This window comes from Gymnodraco acuticeps, unplaced genomic scaffold, assembly GCF_902827175.1.
Source record: "Gymnodraco acuticeps unplaced genomic scaffold, fGymAcu1.1, whole genome shotgun sequence".
NCBI classification, from domain to species: domain Eukaryota; kingdom Metazoa; phylum Chordata; class Actinopteri; order Perciformes; family Bathydraconidae; genus Gymnodraco; species Gymnodraco acuticeps.
Genome location: NW_022991085.1, coordinates 496,185 through 514,275, shown reverse-complemented (window position 1 = coordinate 514,275; position 18,091 = coordinate 496,185). Strand labels below are relative to the sequence as shown.

General features: G+C 40.4%; 1 protein-coding gene across 2 annotated transcripts in view; it reads left to right on the top strand.

The window, feature by feature from the left end:
- Positions 1-982: 982 nt before the first annotated feature.
- Positions 983-18,091, top strand: part of fbxl16 (F-box and leucine-rich repeat protein 16) — a 40,781-nt gene continuing 23,672 nt past the window's right edge. For both annotated transcript variants that reach the window (XR_004571111.1, XM_034236813.1), the window contains exon 1: positions 983-1,400. The gene's annotated coding sequence lies outside the window, so the exon portion shown is untranslated. The remainder of the gene's footprint in view (positions 1,401-18,091) is intronic.

Here is an 18,091-nt window from a genome sequence, read left to right as displayed (position 1 = left end):
GTTACCCTTTTCTTTATATGCTCCGTCATTTTTCTCCCGGGTTGTTGTGATCACGTGACTGACAAAGCCGTGCTCTGATAGGCCAGAAGTGGGTTTGATAGCATTCGGTCTCGATTGCTTATCCTGTCTGAGTAGCCCGGATGATGCTGCATCGCAATTTTGGACATTGAATTTTATACACCGACATTTTTTACGTCAAATTTTATACACCCAAATTGTACATTCACATTTTTTTCACTTGAATTTTTGGGATCTGAATTGAAAAGTGAAAAATTCAGATACATGATTTTCAAAGTAATTATTTTCAATGCTATAAATTCGGTGTCTAATAAAATTCAAATACTTCTGTCTCTTGTTTGCTTCCATAACAGCAGCAATCGCCACTTCCAGCCGTAGATTCTAGATGGTTGGTTGATTTGGCAAATCGAGTTAACTGAATGACACTTTTATACATTTCCACGACACTACTCAAATCCTTACAATATACTGCTTTTATATAAAGAAATACATTGGTATTGAGCATAATTGGATCGGCCCCCACCACAGTCCCAGTTTCTCATGCGGTCCCTTTAGAAAATGAATTTCCCACCCCTGATCTAGATGGTTGTTTGTCCATATATTTCCAACATTAAGCCACACCATAAGATACAATTACCTTCTCTCTCTGATGGAGCCGATAAACAAATTATGTGTAAGGATAATTACAATCAGACCAGTATAGTTTTATGGCTGAAAGCTAAATGCTAAGCTAACAATTTCCAAAGCCAAATTCTAAGTTAAAACACAAATTGATATCATAATTGAGAGAGAGAGAGAGAGAGAGAGAGAGAGAGAGAGAGAGAGAGAGAGAGAGAGAGAGAGAGAGAGAGAGAGAGAGAGAGAGAGAGAGAGAGAGAGAGAGAGAGAGAGAGAGAGAGAGAGAGAGAGAGAGAGAGAGAGAGAGAGAGAGAGAGAGAGACTCAGGTTACATAAGAACAGAAAGGCTCCTCGGTCCTATCTCTTTAAATGAGACAGAGCTGCTCCGCTCTGCGCGTGTGTGTGCGTGTGTGTGGAGGAGACATTACGAGGAAGAGAGGGCCACTGTGTTGTGGAGGAGGAACAGGCGATCGGAAACACAAACCAGAGGATATTTCGCTTCGATTTCAGCGTTTTTCTGCAGAGGATGCTGAGCGTCGCCTCTCTCTGCGGCTGATTCGGATTCCGGACCCGCGGAAGCTTCGCGTGTCTGCGGGCTGGGTGGGCGCATCCCTCGCCTCCCGATAGGACACAACGGGCAGGGCTCTGATCATTATTTATTTCGCTCTCTCCGCGCCGCAACGTCGGGAGGAAGGTGACCGACAGGCAGCGAGCACAGCCGGGCTGACCATGGATTAATGCCCGAGAGGATTTTCATCTGAGAGGTAAGGGATGCTGCGGAGGAGACGCAGGCCGGGGGAGGAGGCTGCGTCCCCGGGTGCAGAGAGTGTGTCTGTGCTTGTGATGGACGGACGGACGGGGGGGGTTGGGTGACGGAGCAGCATCCACCCTGCAGAGCAGAGCGGAGGGGCGGTGAGGGTGGAGCGGCTGGAGGCGCTGGGTGTTCCGGCTCTTTGTGTGCATCATTCCGGGGCCTTTGAGTGCCGATCAGCCGCATCGAGCTGCGTATTATTAACAAACACCATGACGTCAGCGTCTCTCAGTGACGCAATCTGCTCCGTGCTCATTTGTGCAGATGTATTTATTGTTGAGTCTGTTTTTGGGTGCAGGTGTGTCCGGGCTGTGATGCGGCCCTGATGCTCTGTCAGCTGTTTTTAGTCTCTTTGCTCCATGACATGTGATCCATGACATTAGACTTAGCCTGATGCTCTTCACCGAACCACCTCACATATAGTTATAGCCCCCCCCCACAGCATTAAGGATATCAAAAACATCTTAGTATTGTTGAGCTCCATTGAAAATGTAAACATGTAAATGTTGACTTTATTAAATGAATTATGTCAAAAGATGTCACAACTGTATTAGGTTAGTTGAACATACTAATATACAATTTAATATTATTGCTTTCAGCTAACCTAATACAGTTATGTGACATTTGTTGACATTATTTTAGTTAAAGTGAACGTTACTGTTTTGTCAGTGTACTTTGGGACTCCCTGTAGATGTCCTGAACATTTGAACAGTGTTTGGCTGCAAAGCTCAAGTTTGTGATGACAGACACTCCTGGTGGGGGTGGGGGCAGGGTTGTGTGGGGGGTGCACTTACCCATGCATCTTGATAGTGTTTTTAGTAAATACCCACACATTCAAAGCTTGTTTGTTTATAACGCTAGCCTTCTGTGATAAATGTCTCCAACTCCAAACTGAGATGACCCTGGTGACATGTCTTATAGTGACTTATGTAAGATAAGTCTGAGTTTAGCAGACACATTGAAACATTCAATGGAGGATTGAAAAATACCTTTCTGAAAAGTGTTTAGAACATTGTGGTGAGCTTTTGATTTTTTGGTATTTCATAATAACTGGGAAATCACAAGGAGATGATAGACTAGAAATAGTACCAGTAATAATAGTGTCTTTGTGTTTAGAGATAAAAAAATATGTATGAATCATTTTTGGAGGAGATGTTGATGTGTTTAATAACAAAACTGGAAACAAACATTTTGTCCTTTGAAAATTAACCTTTTCTATACTTTACTATAATAGCTTTAAAGTTAAACTTCTTTTTTAAAATAATATTATGCACATTGGATTGTGGATTGATTCAATTGTATGAATACTAAAGAACTAAATGTGGGTTGGTTACTTTCTGCTAAAGAATATTGTTTTATAAAACAGACCATCAAAGTTTGGACATTTGGAAAATAATTGAGCGATTCTATTGTAACTGTAACAACATCAGCTGCAAACATACATGTATGCATTCAAACCTGATCAACTGAAGAACTCTCAACTGTGAAATAAACATGGCCGCTTCTGAAAGGTGTTCATTTGACAAGATGAACAACATAACATGAACTTTCAGGTTTGTTGTTCATAGCATTATAAGGGAAGAATGAACACTTTTAATTTATTGACACTGTGTTGCTGAGTAAAAAACGAATTGGTCACCATTTTAAACATTTCATTTGTTTTGAGTGGGTTGAATGGTGGCTAGCAGCTAACGATGCTAACAGCACCAGCAGTGCATTGACCTGCAACAGTGGGCACAGAGCTAACAGAGCTAACCTGAGGGGTGGGTGTGCTTCTCTGGCAATATCGTTACATTATCCAGAGTACAAGGATTTATTTCTTGTAATTTGGCTGAACGGGCCCTTGAGGCAAATGCATGGTGATTGTGTTCTATAAATACAATGTCTATGTGTTATATAACAAATATAACAAAAACATACATATAACACGCTGGTGGGTGAGCGTGGCTTGTGTCTGCCAGTGAAATTAGAATGGACCTACAGTAAATCCTCAATGACAGGATCCAAGCGTACGCTCAGTAAAGATCTGAGTTAGATCCATGACAGGCTATTTTTAACCTATCAGATCATTAAACCATATGTGCTATTTGGTCAATCGAACTTGCTGTAAACCATTCGAACAAAAACATATTTTCAACGCCATTCTTTACTTTTCTTTTAATGAAGAAATACTGTCCAGTTTGGATATAACTGATGCTACAGCAGCATCTACACAAACCTCTTTGCCATTGTTGTTTTTAACATGTGGTCTGCTCACTGGTTGTTACGACACATGCGTTACTTTGAAGCCTAAAAGGTGGATTACTGTGGGATCTTCTGACATCACCAGAAACCACCTGCACTAGATAATCAATATTGTGTCATGTTGATTTATTGTTAGTAGGTTAACAGGTTAGAAAGAGCGGGGCAGACAGTGAACGCAGCAGAAACGGCTGCTTCCATCTCCCATAATGCTTTATTCTTGCTTTTTATGATGCATTTGAGCTTTGCTGACACAGGTAAGCCCTCTGAGGAAGACAGAGCCTCAGTCTGTCATGTCTGATCAGTTGTAGCATCAGACAGATTGATTTGACGGATGATGTTGGTCTGCTCCTTCTTTATTAGCCATGCTGTGCCTTCACTATCACAACACGTCAGAGAGAAGCAATGACACTACGGTTGCGGTCAAACGTTCATAAAAATCTGATGTGTTCTTCTAACCACTATTCTTTAACCTCAGAGAAAGGTGTCACGGGGTTAAGGAAAGAAGTTAAGGAGAATTCATCAGGACTGAATGTGATGCTAAGAGAATCTGACCTCTTATACACTGGTCAACGTATTTATGATGGGCCAGCAGATGTTATTTCTGTGCGTATGCCGTGGGGAAACTACAATAAGGGCCACATACAGCAAAACATACGAAGGGCTAGGCCTCTCATTGGAGGTGAGATATATTGCCTCATAAGTTATGAGTTAGCCAAATCAATCAAATGCATCTGTGGCACTGCTCTTCCCACGACTCTGAAACCAGCTCAGCTGCATTTAGATGATGCTATGGCACACGTCTGTGCATCCTCCCTGTAATATGTATTCACAGCTAAACCAAATCCAATGTCACACATGTAAGTAATTTGTGCAATTGCAGCACCATTCCACGATCCATTGTCAGTAATAAATCATAAATGACTCCTAAAAAAGTCTTCACCTGTGAAACATTTTTGTAAATATATTTATTTGTATTTTTGTATTTTATTATATATATTGTATCGTTGGAGGAGCTCGGGTCATAAGATTTTCATTGCCATTTTTTTACACTGTAGCTTATGTGCATATGACATTAAAACCTTTGAATCTTGAATTTAATCTTGAAAAATATATGTAGGTTAGGGCATTTCTAATATTGCTTTTCCTGTATTACTGTTCCGTGTCAGTTGTACTCTTGGACCACCTTACAATACTACTTAATAATGGTATTCTGATAGTTCTGAGCTTTTACATTCAAAGCACTTAGAAGTCAAGATGGTGGTAACATTTCTAAATCTGGACAGCTGCCTGCCTTGCTTTTGAACAAGTATAGGAAACCTGCGCAGACTGTTACATGATGCTATTATTCTTTGAGTCTCAGGCTAATGCTTTCTCTTGTTTCTGTCACGGAAAGTGGAGCAGGAGACCCAATGCAGGAGACAGATAGTCTTAACAGAAAACACTTTTATTTAAGGTTCAATCCAGGCAAGACAAGGCAGAACATTTCATATGGTTTGTGTACTGCAATAATGATAATATAATGCACTATGGAACCCTGCCATCCGTCCTGTCGTCATTACATAACCTACATAAGCGGTGTCTCTTTATTCTTTGGTTGTTAGACCTGCTCTCCCATCCTCGTTTAGCATTTGAATATTTCCAACAGAACTTAACATGGATCCTCCTGAGGAGATAAATACCTGAGCCTGTATTTACCACCAATTGACAACCTTTGTTAAAATAACTTTGTAACCATTAATGTAATCTCTGCTGAGAGTGCCCTCCACATTCACCTCTCCTTATCACACACTCGCTACGAACATAAGCATGAATCTGTTCCCTAAACAGAGCTAAGACACTACACATGCTGTCACACTAGAAGCAAAGCAAATCATGGTTCAGTTGGATACATTTAAACATCCAGACATTTAGGGCCAGATACTCGGTGTATTACTTTCGCCTTATTGATACTTATTATTGTATTTTGATTATTCATGTGGTTTGACACTGATATTTCAGCCCGGGATTGTTAAGGGTTTATCATATTGTACCTTAACTGCATCTGGACAGATAAAGCTGTCCAAAAGTCCCGACCCAGGAGAAATGCTTTCTGTTGTACACTAGATGGTGCGATTCATTTTGACTCAAATACAAACATATCCTTTTTGTAGATTTACCTGTGTTGTATCTGACAGCAAACATACACCAAAGTGACATCTTCTAATCTTCAGTTTCATAGACCGTAAACAACACAAAGCAACAATAAATGGGTTACCTTTGAGTACAATTTGAATAAGCAGCTCACTGATTTCTACATTAAAATATATTGCCATCTGGGCCACGGCTCCAAATATCATCAAAAGCTTGCTGTACTCAGTGTGTTCAGCAAGCTAGGACCATATTACAACCTGTCTACTCATCCATGTCATTCATCGTTCTTCACCTCAGTTTAGCTCAAACTGTATCTTTTTTAACAATATATATTGTGTATAAGCATAATATATATGTTTTTCTCGACATAGTTCATAATAACCTGGTAATGTAATTTAAGCGTTTTTGAGTTTCCTGAAAAGCGCTATGTAAGTCCCGTGTATTATTATTAATGTGTTTTCCTGTGTGGCCTCGTGATAGAGCTTTCTTACTATTATTTAAAATAAATACTAATATTCTTTTTGTATAGCACAAGAGTACCAGTTTGTTAAACAGGAGGGCTTGGACGACAGTTGCTCTGGAAATGAAGATGTATTCAATCCAACTAAAGGAAGAGTCATGACAATAGTTAGTTAGTTTAGAGGTTCAGTTCTAAATGTGACAACGTTCAAGATGCAGTAGCGTTCCCCAAAGAAGTCTGAAATGTTTAAGGAAATGAATTTATAAGTCTACTATATGACTTATGCCACACCCATTCTGCTGCAAACAAGCACAGACTGTAGTTTTCCTAGCCACATTTCCAAATCCGATCCGAGCTAAATTATGCTATTAAAATATTTAGTTTGTCCAGACATAACTGTTTTAACCGAATAACTCCCACAAAAATAAACATGAAATATAACTTGGCTGACTTGGCTAGTAGTAGGCTACATTCTTGAAGTGTCTAAAGGTAGTGAGACGACAGTATGTAAACAGATTAGTGATCAATAGGGAAGGCAGCTTCCCATTCAGACACTGGGGTCGGATTTACAATGTATTATGATAAATGGAGTAAAGAAACAAAGGGTACAATTAGGGGGTAGGCAGTTTCTAGAGATGATACATGATAATGATCAGAAGGTTTGCAATTGCAATATCATTAGGATGTAAAAAGTCTAGCAGTAATGATCAAGTCTGTGCCTGTTATATACAGTATATTCACAATCATGCATCATGTAATGCAATCACTTCATGATGTTACTGTAAAATATTGGCAGCTGAAGCCTTCCCTTGATTATTACACGTTGCAAGACCCTAGAGCAGGGGTGGGGAAACTTTTTCCTCTCAAGGGCCATTTCAATGTTTTCAACATCCTCCGAGGGCCGTACAAATTATTGACCTCTGCTTAAAAATACTAAAATCACAGCCCATTTATTTCTTCTTTCTTTCATGCTGTGCAAAGAAAAAGCAACCTCTTAATCCAAATATTTTACCATGACTCGCACATGCATGCACGTGCACGGTTGTGGCATGACCACCAAAACAGAAAGATATGGACACAAGATGAGTGCAAATGTATTTAGTTTCCTATCCATGTGGACATGATTTAAGTGGGGTGGGACCTAACCTCCTCTAGGGGGGTCCGGAGGGCATGCTCCCCCGGGAAGATTTGTTTTTAAATGTTGAAGTTAAAAGCATCAATCTGGTGCACTTTGAGAGCAACATTAAGAGATCTATGGATACATCTCTCAACACCCAGATGAAACTGTAAGCATATTTACTTTTTCTTTATGGATAATTTACAAATCACTCAAACTGTATTATTGTTTATTAATAACAACTTTTTGTTACTGTCATATAGTATTTTATACCTGTACTTTATTCTCTGGTTTTTTTATAACTATAATGATCATATAAAGATGTGCCTTTACCTCACTGGTTGTAGAAAAAGCTTCTTATATTCGTTAGCATAGCTAGCTAACCAGATGCTAATAACAACAAAGTTATTGACTGTATGATCAGGATGACAGATGAACAGATCGCCACTGGGCTTTCAACTAAAGACACAGCCACGCAGAAACTGCGGCATGTGTACGGCTCCTTATCTGAAGTGCCGAGCCACGTTCTGGTGCTCTCCGTCAGAACTGCACCCCTGTCAGACGAGACATATATCCACGTGATGACACGTTAGGCTCGTGTTGTGTTCATGGACCCTGACCGTGGCCAGGAAAAACAGGTACTCGCTTGTTTAATTTGTTTGCTGTCTAGATTTTTTTATTTTTTTTATTTTTTGCGTGTGTTTATAAATTACCTCGAGGGCCGTACCAAATTGTCTCGCGGGCCGTATTCGGCCCGGGTGCCGGAGGTTCCCCACCCCTGCCCTAGAGGTTTCTCAATACTCAAATTTCCCCTCCTCGACTCCTCGGTCCTCTGGTAGTGACCTGGAAATGAATTTCAGTGCGCCATGTTGAAGGACATCTCATTTCTCTAAATGCACTTCGAGGACCGAGGACCGAGCGTCGAGGAGGCTCTCTGGAGGAGCTATAACCGAGGATACACTGATGGTTCCTCCACGGCTCCTCCACGGATGCATTTCCGGGAACAGTGGAGGCGTGACGCACGGCCGGACTTATCTCAGCCAATGACAGCTCTGCATGCATCCCCTGGATATTATATTATTAACTGCTTTCATCGCGATGTGATGTTTCCAGAGAGAACAGCTGTGAGGTCCGTGCAGAAAGCAGAGCAGTGTGTAACATATATATATCACTCAGTAGAACAGGCCTACTCTCTTTATTTGCTTTAGTTTAGTAGATATCTACAAACAAACAGTCGATATTTTTCTAAGACCATATAGTGCTTCACATAATAAAATACACAACGGCTGTAGCCTGATTATGCTTTAGGAGCTGTAGGTGTGTGGTACAGTGTGTAGGTGTGTGTGTGTGTGGTACAGTGTGTAGGTGTGTGTGTGGTACAGTGTGTAGGTGTGTGTGTGGTACAGTGTGTAGGTGTGTGTGGTACAGTGTGTGGGTGTGTGTGTGGTACAGTGTGTAGGTGTGTGTGTGGTACAGTGTGTAGGTGTGTGTGTGGTACAGTGTGTAGGTGTGTGTGGTACAGTGTGTGGGTGTGTGTGTGGTACAGTGTGTAGGTGTGTGTGTGGTACAGTGTGTAGGTGTGTGTGGTACAGTGTGTAGGTGTGTGTGGTACAGTGTGTGCGTATAGATGTGGCGGACAGACTCAGTTGGTTTGGTGTCCTATGCTTACTTTTAATACTTGTAAATACAACTTTTGGCCCGTAATTTCAATTCCCCATTTCAGCGACCAGAGAGAGGTCAACCAGTCTCTGATTGTGTTACGTTATTATGAGAGTGCTCTCATACTTGTTTGATTCTGAAATTGTATATATTTATATAAATATATGTGTGTGTGTGTGAGTGTCCGCATCTGTAGCCTGTTATTGTCTCATTATACCGCACTGTGAATGAATCAAAGTAAATATATAAGTGGTCATGAACACATCTGTCCATCAGACAGAGGGCTGCTGTGCCTCCTGTCATCATTAATGGACGTCTCTTTAAAATGACCGCTCAGAGGAGAGGAGTTCTCATTTCTCTAACCGCCTGCTGCTTCCCCTCCTCTCTCCTCGGTTCCCCTCCTCAGCTCGCATCTCCTGTGGGCGGGACTAAGTATCGAGGATAGGAGACGAGGAGGGGAAATTAGAGTATTGAGAAACCTCTCCTGTCTCTGATGCATCCTGTGTGTTGTTTGCATGAGTAGTTAACATTACACATCATATATATATAGATATTCTCTGTGGTGTTTGGTTGGCTGTTACATAATACACATATAGTTGAATTATTTCTGAACCTGTGCAGTTGATTGTTAATTTAACTCTGCATGTATTCCCCTGTGTGATTGACACTGACAGCCTCGTGCCTACACACGGTGCTTGGTTGCATCATTTTAGCTCCAGCCATTCTTCATCTCATGTCAATACTACACATATTCTAGTTTTACACATTTTACATTGTCATCTTACAAACATGCACCTTTGTGGTGTGTTATTGAAGGTTGAGATATCTATAGCATCACTGTATGTATTGATGCAGATGAAGGCCAGACACCCACAGCAGCACAACACTGATCTCACCGTGTGAAGATACAGAGAGGATCACACAGCACAGTGAACCATCTCCACCTACTGCATAACGGGTCTTGTATCAAAACGATCCTATGGTCAGTCACTGTTTGAAGGAGAATAGTTTTCCCATGTTTCTTCATTGGGTCTTAGTGGTTTCATCGTCTTCACCATTTTGTTCTGTTCTACTCATAACAAGAGGCACACATCTTAATCTTTTCATTATGCATTATGAACACTGAGGTTGTCAGGACAAACGACTATTCTGGCAAAGCAGGAAACTGCCCTTTGGCCCCAAACCATCGGGGCCCTAAAGGCTTTCAACAAAAGATGAGGGTCTTACAGTTCACGGCCAAAAGCTCCACTCAATTGACACCATTATCAAAAAGTTACCAAAATTCATTTGTGAAATACTCTATTGTGGGTGGCGCCTGATTGGTCCCTGGTTCTCTGCTCTCCCTTTAAAACTGGAATCCAACATGGCTAACTGAGCAAACATGTTCTCTTTTTCTGTCTAAACAAAAGGTATTTCTGAAAACAATGAGGATAAAATGGTTTGTTCCACTTCTGAATCTCTTTTTTATTTCCACGTTTTGACAGCTATTTGCTTCAAGCTAACTGGAAGTTGATAACTCTCAACTTTGTGCAAAGACAGCCTGGACACATCTTGTGTCCAAACGGTTCTTCTAGTTGTGGTTAATAGAGACCTTTGTTCAGTGAAACCTTGGAACAACATATCAAATAGTTTCTTCTTTGCCCTTTTATAAACCGGGCATAAAAAACTGCATCACAATATCTCCCGACGATAAACACAAGTTGATCCCAGCAGCTTTAACAACATGTGTGCTCACAGAGAAAGTTAGAGATGTGAGAAAGTAGAGTGGCTGCTCAGCCGGCTGTGAGTGCAGAGACAGATGTTTCTCTGTCCAGGGACGGATTTGTAATCCTGGCTCAGTGATTTCATAAAGACATGTTCATGATCTCATTTAGATATCTTTCTGTTTCTGGCACAGCGCCATCTAGTGACCTTATTGAGAACAGGCTTAACCAAGGCATCACCTGAAAGCTTATTTTCTGCTCTTTCAATAGGTTGGCTTAATTTGTCTTTACCATGAACTGTCACAGAGATATTCAATCAGAAAGAGAATGATGGCATCTGATCCAGACAGAATGTGTGACTTTTTTTCATATGGGTTGCATTGTTTGGACCCTCACTGTAGCTTTCCAGCAGCTGACCGGGTTGTCCACCCAGGTTGTGATCCTTGAAGGTCCTAGATATCATTTCTGGTGGACAACCTTTTACAACATTCCATGTCTGTGAAATGACTTTGCCCCCTGGGTATGTTGTCAAACAATACAATGAGTAAGATACTTTTTTGATTCCATATCCTAAATACTACATGTTCAACACATGACTGTATTAGGTTAGTTGAAAGCAATAATATGAAGTTTGAATATAACTTCATAAAATATTAGGTTCAACTTAATGTTACTGCTTTCAACTAACCCTAATGGTTGTGTGGAATTTGTTAACATGATACATTTAATTAAAGTCAACGTTTAAGTTTTTCAGTGCAGACAGTTACCAACACGACTAGCAACAATGCAATTTGTTTGTTGATTTGAACAAAAAGATTGTTATACCCGTAAATATATCTTTAAATCACGGCTACTATTAGCATCCTGACTATTGTTATGGTAAATGATAAATGGACTGGACTTATATAGCGCTTTATCCAGTCTTTACGACCCCTCAAAGCGCTTTAACTACTACATGTCATCATTCACACTTTCACACCTCATTCATACAGAGCAGTGCCACTTGCTTTAGTAAGCTAACACTCACTCACACTCCATTGGCCATCGAGAGCACCTCAGGGTTCAGTATCTTGCCCAAGGACACATCGACATGTTGACTGTACGGGCTGGGATCGAACCAACAACCTTCTTGTTGAAAGACGACCGCACTCCCTCGCAGCCAAGTTATCGCCCAAAGCAATAACCGTAGGAATTCCAAAGAACTGGAAGCCCTGACCTTAGTGCTATGATTAATACTAAGTCAACCAGAAGTATGAATGAGTAGGCAGGTGCTGTTGGTTACTGATGAAGCTTATTAGAAGGAATATCAGTGCCTCGTTGCCTTCTGTGCCTCCTCCCTCACCAGAGCTATTTTCCCAAACTCCACAGTACTCCAGTTGTTTTCACTAATCTGGGATAGCTTCTGTAAGCTTTTTGTTGAGTTTCTCCTTAGTGAAATGCTCTAGTGATCGGGTGTATATGTCTAGGGCTTTTATTTTGAAAGTTCAGAATATAAAGAATGTTGCTTTAGTGCCACGCTGGGGGAAGACAGAGCCTTCCATCTTTGATCAGACTACGGAGCCTCAGTGTTGTTTTTATTACTTTCAGAAGTAAAGGCAGAACTCAGGTGTTATTGCCATTTTCCCTGGCAGTCGCAACCTCGAAGCATTCATTAAGTCTACAGCCGGTACATGTTTTAATCATCATTTCCTTCATATAGTAACAAAGCCAATACGTTGTCACACCATCCAGAAGACATTATCAGCTGTGATTAAACCATCATTTTATGATAACACTGGTTTCTGACTAAATCAACATGATGGAGGAGGAAAATCCATTTTAGTCGGGACCAAGAGAAAAAAATACTTTAACAAATTGACAGACTTTAAGTGAACGTACTAAACACATTATCCAGCTTCTGGTGTTTTGTACAGGAATGAGTTCATTTGAGGGGCTTGGTCCCTGGCTCCACAGCTTTAGTTTCTTTGATGAAGACCCTGAACCCTAAAGTGTTTGAAAGTGACAATTAGAGTAATCAGAGAGCCAGAGAAGGAAGAAGTATTCAGATCTTGTACTTAAGTAAAGTAGAAGTAGTAGAGTGTATGAATACTCTGTTACAAGTACAATACTGCAATCAAAATGTTACTCAAGTACAAGTAGACAAGTATTATTATCAAATATACTTAAAGTACCAAAAGTACAAGCAGTCATTGTGCAGATTGGTCCATTTCCGAATAATATATATGATATGTTTTATAATGATTGATCATGAAAGTGTTCTCAAAGCTGGTAAAGGTGCAGCTAGTTTGAATGACTTTGTATACTGCAGGGTAGCTGGTGGATTTACTCCAGGTGGAACTAAAGTCTGATTTAACACTTGATTAGATTTCACATCATTCATCCACATCTGTAAAGTAACTAAAGGTATTAAATACATGTAGTGGAGGAAAAGTACACCATGTACCTCTGAACTGTAGTGGAGTAGAAGTACTAAGTAGCAACAAATGGAAATACTCAAGTAAAGTACAAGTTCCTCAAAACTACTAAGTACAAATACTGAAGTACAGTACATGAGTTAATGAACTTAGTTACCACTGGAGACAGCTGATAGTAAGGCAAGGCAAGGCAAGTTTATTTATATAGCACTTTTCAACACAAGGCAATTCAAAGTGCTTTACAACAAATGAAAGAGATTAAGAAAATGGCATTTAAAATCAGTCATTAAAAAGAAAAGATAATAAATTAAACATTAAAAGAAAAAGTACATGGATAAAAGTTACAGTGCAGTCTAAGATATTAACAGTTCAATTAAAAGCAGCGACAAAAAGAAAAGTCTTCAGCCTTGATTTAAAAGTAGTCAGAGTTGCAGCGGACCTGCAGGTTTCTGGGAGTTTGTTCCAGATATTTGGAGCATAATAACTGAACGCTGCTTCTCCATGTTTAGTTCTGACTCTGGGGACAGAAAGCTGACCAGTCCCTGAGGACCTGAGAGATCTGGATGGTTCATAATTTAGCAGGAGGTCAGAAATGTATTTTGGGCCTAAACCATTCAGTGCTTTATAAACCAGCAGCAGTATTTTGAAATCTATTCTTTGACACACAGGAAGCCAGTGTAAAGACTTCAGAACAGGAGTGATGTGATCCACTTTCTTAGTGTTAGTGAGGACTCGAGCAGCGGCGTTCTGAATCAGCTGCAGCTTCCTAATAGATTTTTTAGTGAGACCTGTGAAGACACCATTGCAGTAGTCGAGTCTACTGAAGATAAAAGCATGGACAAGTTTTTCCAAATCCTGCTGTGACATTAGTCTTTTAATCCTAGATATATTCTTTAGGTGATAGTAGGCTGATTTAGTAACAGTTTTAATGTGACTGTTGAAACTCAGGTAGTAGTTGAATTACCTGCATAGAATACTAAATGGATTGCATTTAGAGAACTTATACAAAGCAATATAACATTTCCGGCTCATTAATACACACACACACACACACACACACGCTGCTGGCCCCCATCAGGGGTCAGTGTCATGGTTGTGACCCTTTGACGTGCAGAGCAGAGGAGCCACACCAAGTCAGACGGAGGTCTCTGGGTACAGGGTGGGTTGAAGAGTCACTTGTAGTTGGTGTGTTAGCGCTAACCCTAACCCTAAGGTTAGGATAAGGGTTAGGGTTGGTTCCTCCTACCAGCAGCTCTCTGAGTCCTACACTCCAGATTGATTCTCCCGACTCTGTTGAACATAATGTGTTGTCTTTGCCCCACATCAGTTTTTGTAGTAAGTCTGTGTTGATGAGGTCATCTTAAAAATTGGTGCAATAAACGCACCGATGGTGATTTTGAATGAACAACAATGAACTGATTATTATTTATTTGAGAATTCACAAAATGCATTTAAAAAGGCACATACATTATAGTCAAATAGCAGAAACATCATCAGAAATACCAATGATAACACGCTGAATAATTGGCATGATGAACATCTGAGTTGTACATTATGGTGCAGTTGTATGAATCCTGCATTTATCGGGAATGTATTGACTTGTAGTTTGCTCAATGATTTTGTACTGGAATCCTTGATCTGTAGAAAATCCATTTCATGTGGTTTGAACACTTTATACATTATGTTGTGAGCACGCATGCTGTAAGATGCAATGTATGGTCTTTGTTGGTCTGGTCATTGAGTCGAGCGACATTAAGACCCCGTTTAGATTGAGACGGTTCGTGTTGTATCTGCTACTTTTCTCTTTCGTATAGCCCGTTCGTTCACACGAGGCCATAATGGAACCGCGGAAACGGACCCCTCAAACGATAACGGGTCCCAAGGTGGGTAGATCTGCGGACGGAACGCTGTGGGGGGCCTAACGGCTCTGTGATAATTTCCTGATAACGATGAAGCCATAGCGCCGCCTCTCCCCACCTCTGCTGCTCACTGCTGTAGCATGGTCAGTAGCTACTGTCTGACCATGCTACAGATGTTAGTGCAAAATCTACAGCTCCTCTACCACAACCATCAGCAACAAGTGGACATGGAGAACTACATGAACTACATGTTGCTAAATCCACGTGGGGCATAAACAGAAGGGCAACAATGCTCGGAAGTATTCTTCGCTGCTTTTGGTGTATTTTGTGGTGGAAGTACAGCGCCACTTACAGGCCCGGCATATGTACTACAGTGTCTCCAGCGGGTCGAGCGGTCTCGTGTGAGTGCACACGTTTATTGAGCCGATTGCGTGAACGGAAGACTTTTTTGATATCGACTAAGGTTCATTTTCGTTTCCGTTCCCGTGTAAATGGGGCCTAAATGACCATGTATGTCAGAACCTCTTAACACACACTTTCATTAAGAGTCTATTACTGTGTCTCTCTTTATTTGAACACGTTAGCCTTAAAGAATTTATTAAAAACAGTCTCTCAAAAAAACACTTTAGTGTTTATGGAAGAGTGTTACTGACAAAGAGGTTAAACAGTTTTTATTACCAAAAACAACAAAGAGAAATAAAGCTAAAGATAAATGAGATCTGAGATGGGCCACAAACAAAAAGTCTTTCAAAGCAGATCCTAATCTTCATCATGGTTTGGGCTGCTCAGTCGAGCTAAACAAAACAAAAATATAAATCCCAAAGGACTCCTGCAATATTCAAATTACACAAAGCACAGTATTTGTTTGGTAATATTTGCTAACTATGTGTTCAAATACCATTTTGAATGTACTGTGGAGCAGCAGAGATATCCCGGCCTTGACGAAACATATTTGTTGGATACAGATCCTCTTAATGATCACACGTGATCATGTTAATATACAATAGTTTGCAATGATGATGACAGTTATGATGCGGAAAGGATCAATCACTTCAAAGTTGTGAATTGCAATATCAGACAAAATAATAGCAGTTTTTCTCCCAGCTCAGAAATGGAGCAGAAAGCAGACCACCTGACACATAACAGCCTCCCTCATATCTTAGTAGTAAACTTTTCATAGTTATTATAGCAGCATATCGTATGGAAACATTCTAAGTGTGTATTTTTCAGTGTGGACTGTTACATATGTGCTGATAGGGTTTTATTGTGAAGAGCCAGGTCTCCTGTTGGTGCTGCTGGTGGATCAGATGCAGCAGAGCTTGCAGATACTTCAGCACCCCCCCCTCACAGAGACACAGCAGCCACATGACATAACAGACGGAGGAATGGTAAATATAGATTTAGCTGTGAATCATTAGCTCAGAATGAATTTGCAGCATCGTATTTAACCTGCGTGTGACATCTGAGTCAGTCTTCTCTTCATCTGTCCCCGGTGGGTTACTTTACTCTCAAACATGTAGCCGGTCTACTTTATTATATCATTGTTACATGATGTAATGGATGAGCCTCAGTGATGCTACAGCGAGGCAGAGCAAGGCTCCATCTGCTTAGGGGCCGACAACAAATACTTGGAAGTGATCAAATGTGAAATGCTAACGGATGCCTTCACATCGAACAGGGCTTTTAATATCTTACATCTGCATATATTGTACACACTGTCCATATGTGTAAAAGGATGTAGCAGCGTGTGTTCTGAGTGCACTTTGTGGTGTGAGCAGAGAGGGACAGAGAGAGGCTGTTGTGTGTGAAGCCCTGTAGTCAGCATGTTACATAAGAGTGAGTCTGTGACGGCTGGTGATACAGAGATCACAGCGAACACTCCATGAGGCCACGCCATTCAGTTACACCATGATGTGCTTCACTCACATACAACAAAAGAGAAGCCCTCCATTCACACAGCAAGCTGAGGACAGACACGGCATGTGTTCTCACCGACTGCAAACTGGGGCTTCAAACTGAGGTTTAGGGAAATATAAAAACATGACAAAGTCTGAACTGTACAGAAGAGGATTAGGGCCAGGTGTGAATAGTTCTTCTTCTAGATCTGAAGTAGAGAAAGTTTAAAAAACGATCGAAAGTTTAAATTCAGAATAACTTTTGGTCAAGTCTCCAAAAATAATTCACATGGGGCCCGAATCCTTTTATGTGTGTTTATCTTTCATTTAACAACTAATCACATTTGATTGATATAGCTCAGTATCACACATGTTCTCAGGGGGCTTTAAGGTGTGTATAGTATGTGACAGACCCTTGCAGAGACCCTAAGAAACCTCAGGGAGAGCAACAGACATGCAATCATTGTGGTGTGTACAGATTCAAAGATAATAAAATTACAACACTGACAATCCAAATGATAAAAATGATCATGTAAATGTATATTCAAATATGGATCCAGGTATAAAATCTTCCAGATGCTTCCAAAAAATAGTTATTAGCAAACTGTGTTGCAATAGGGAACTGAAGGTTTTGTCAGTGTGCAACACAGGGCAGTCGAAATGCAGTTGTAGCTTAGTCCATTATTGAATAAAGCAAAACCATGACAGAGCAGAACAAAGCAAACAGCTGGAGTGCATTCCTGGACTATTGCAGTGTAACAGGAGGATGGGTAACAACCAATATAAAGTAAGAGTTCTCTGGGTATATAATATGGCAAGAATTAGCTTATATATAAGAACATCATTTCATTTGACCATAACCGTACAAGGTCAAATACAATTTAAAAAATGACATTCTATTATCAGACAAAGCAGAAAAATCTCTTCATTTTGCCTAGAGATACCTATTTCTACTAGACTACAACTTGGGTAACATAAGAATCGTATGATTCTTTCTATTGCACTAAAGTCAACAATAGAAAAAGGGTGGATCAAATAATCATACACAAAAAGTTATATTTGAAGAACTCAACATCTAGACCCCTTTGAACTGTTATTACATCACATGTCACTTGTTAGACGCTTTCATCCAAAGCAACTTTCTTACTCAATACTGGCAATGC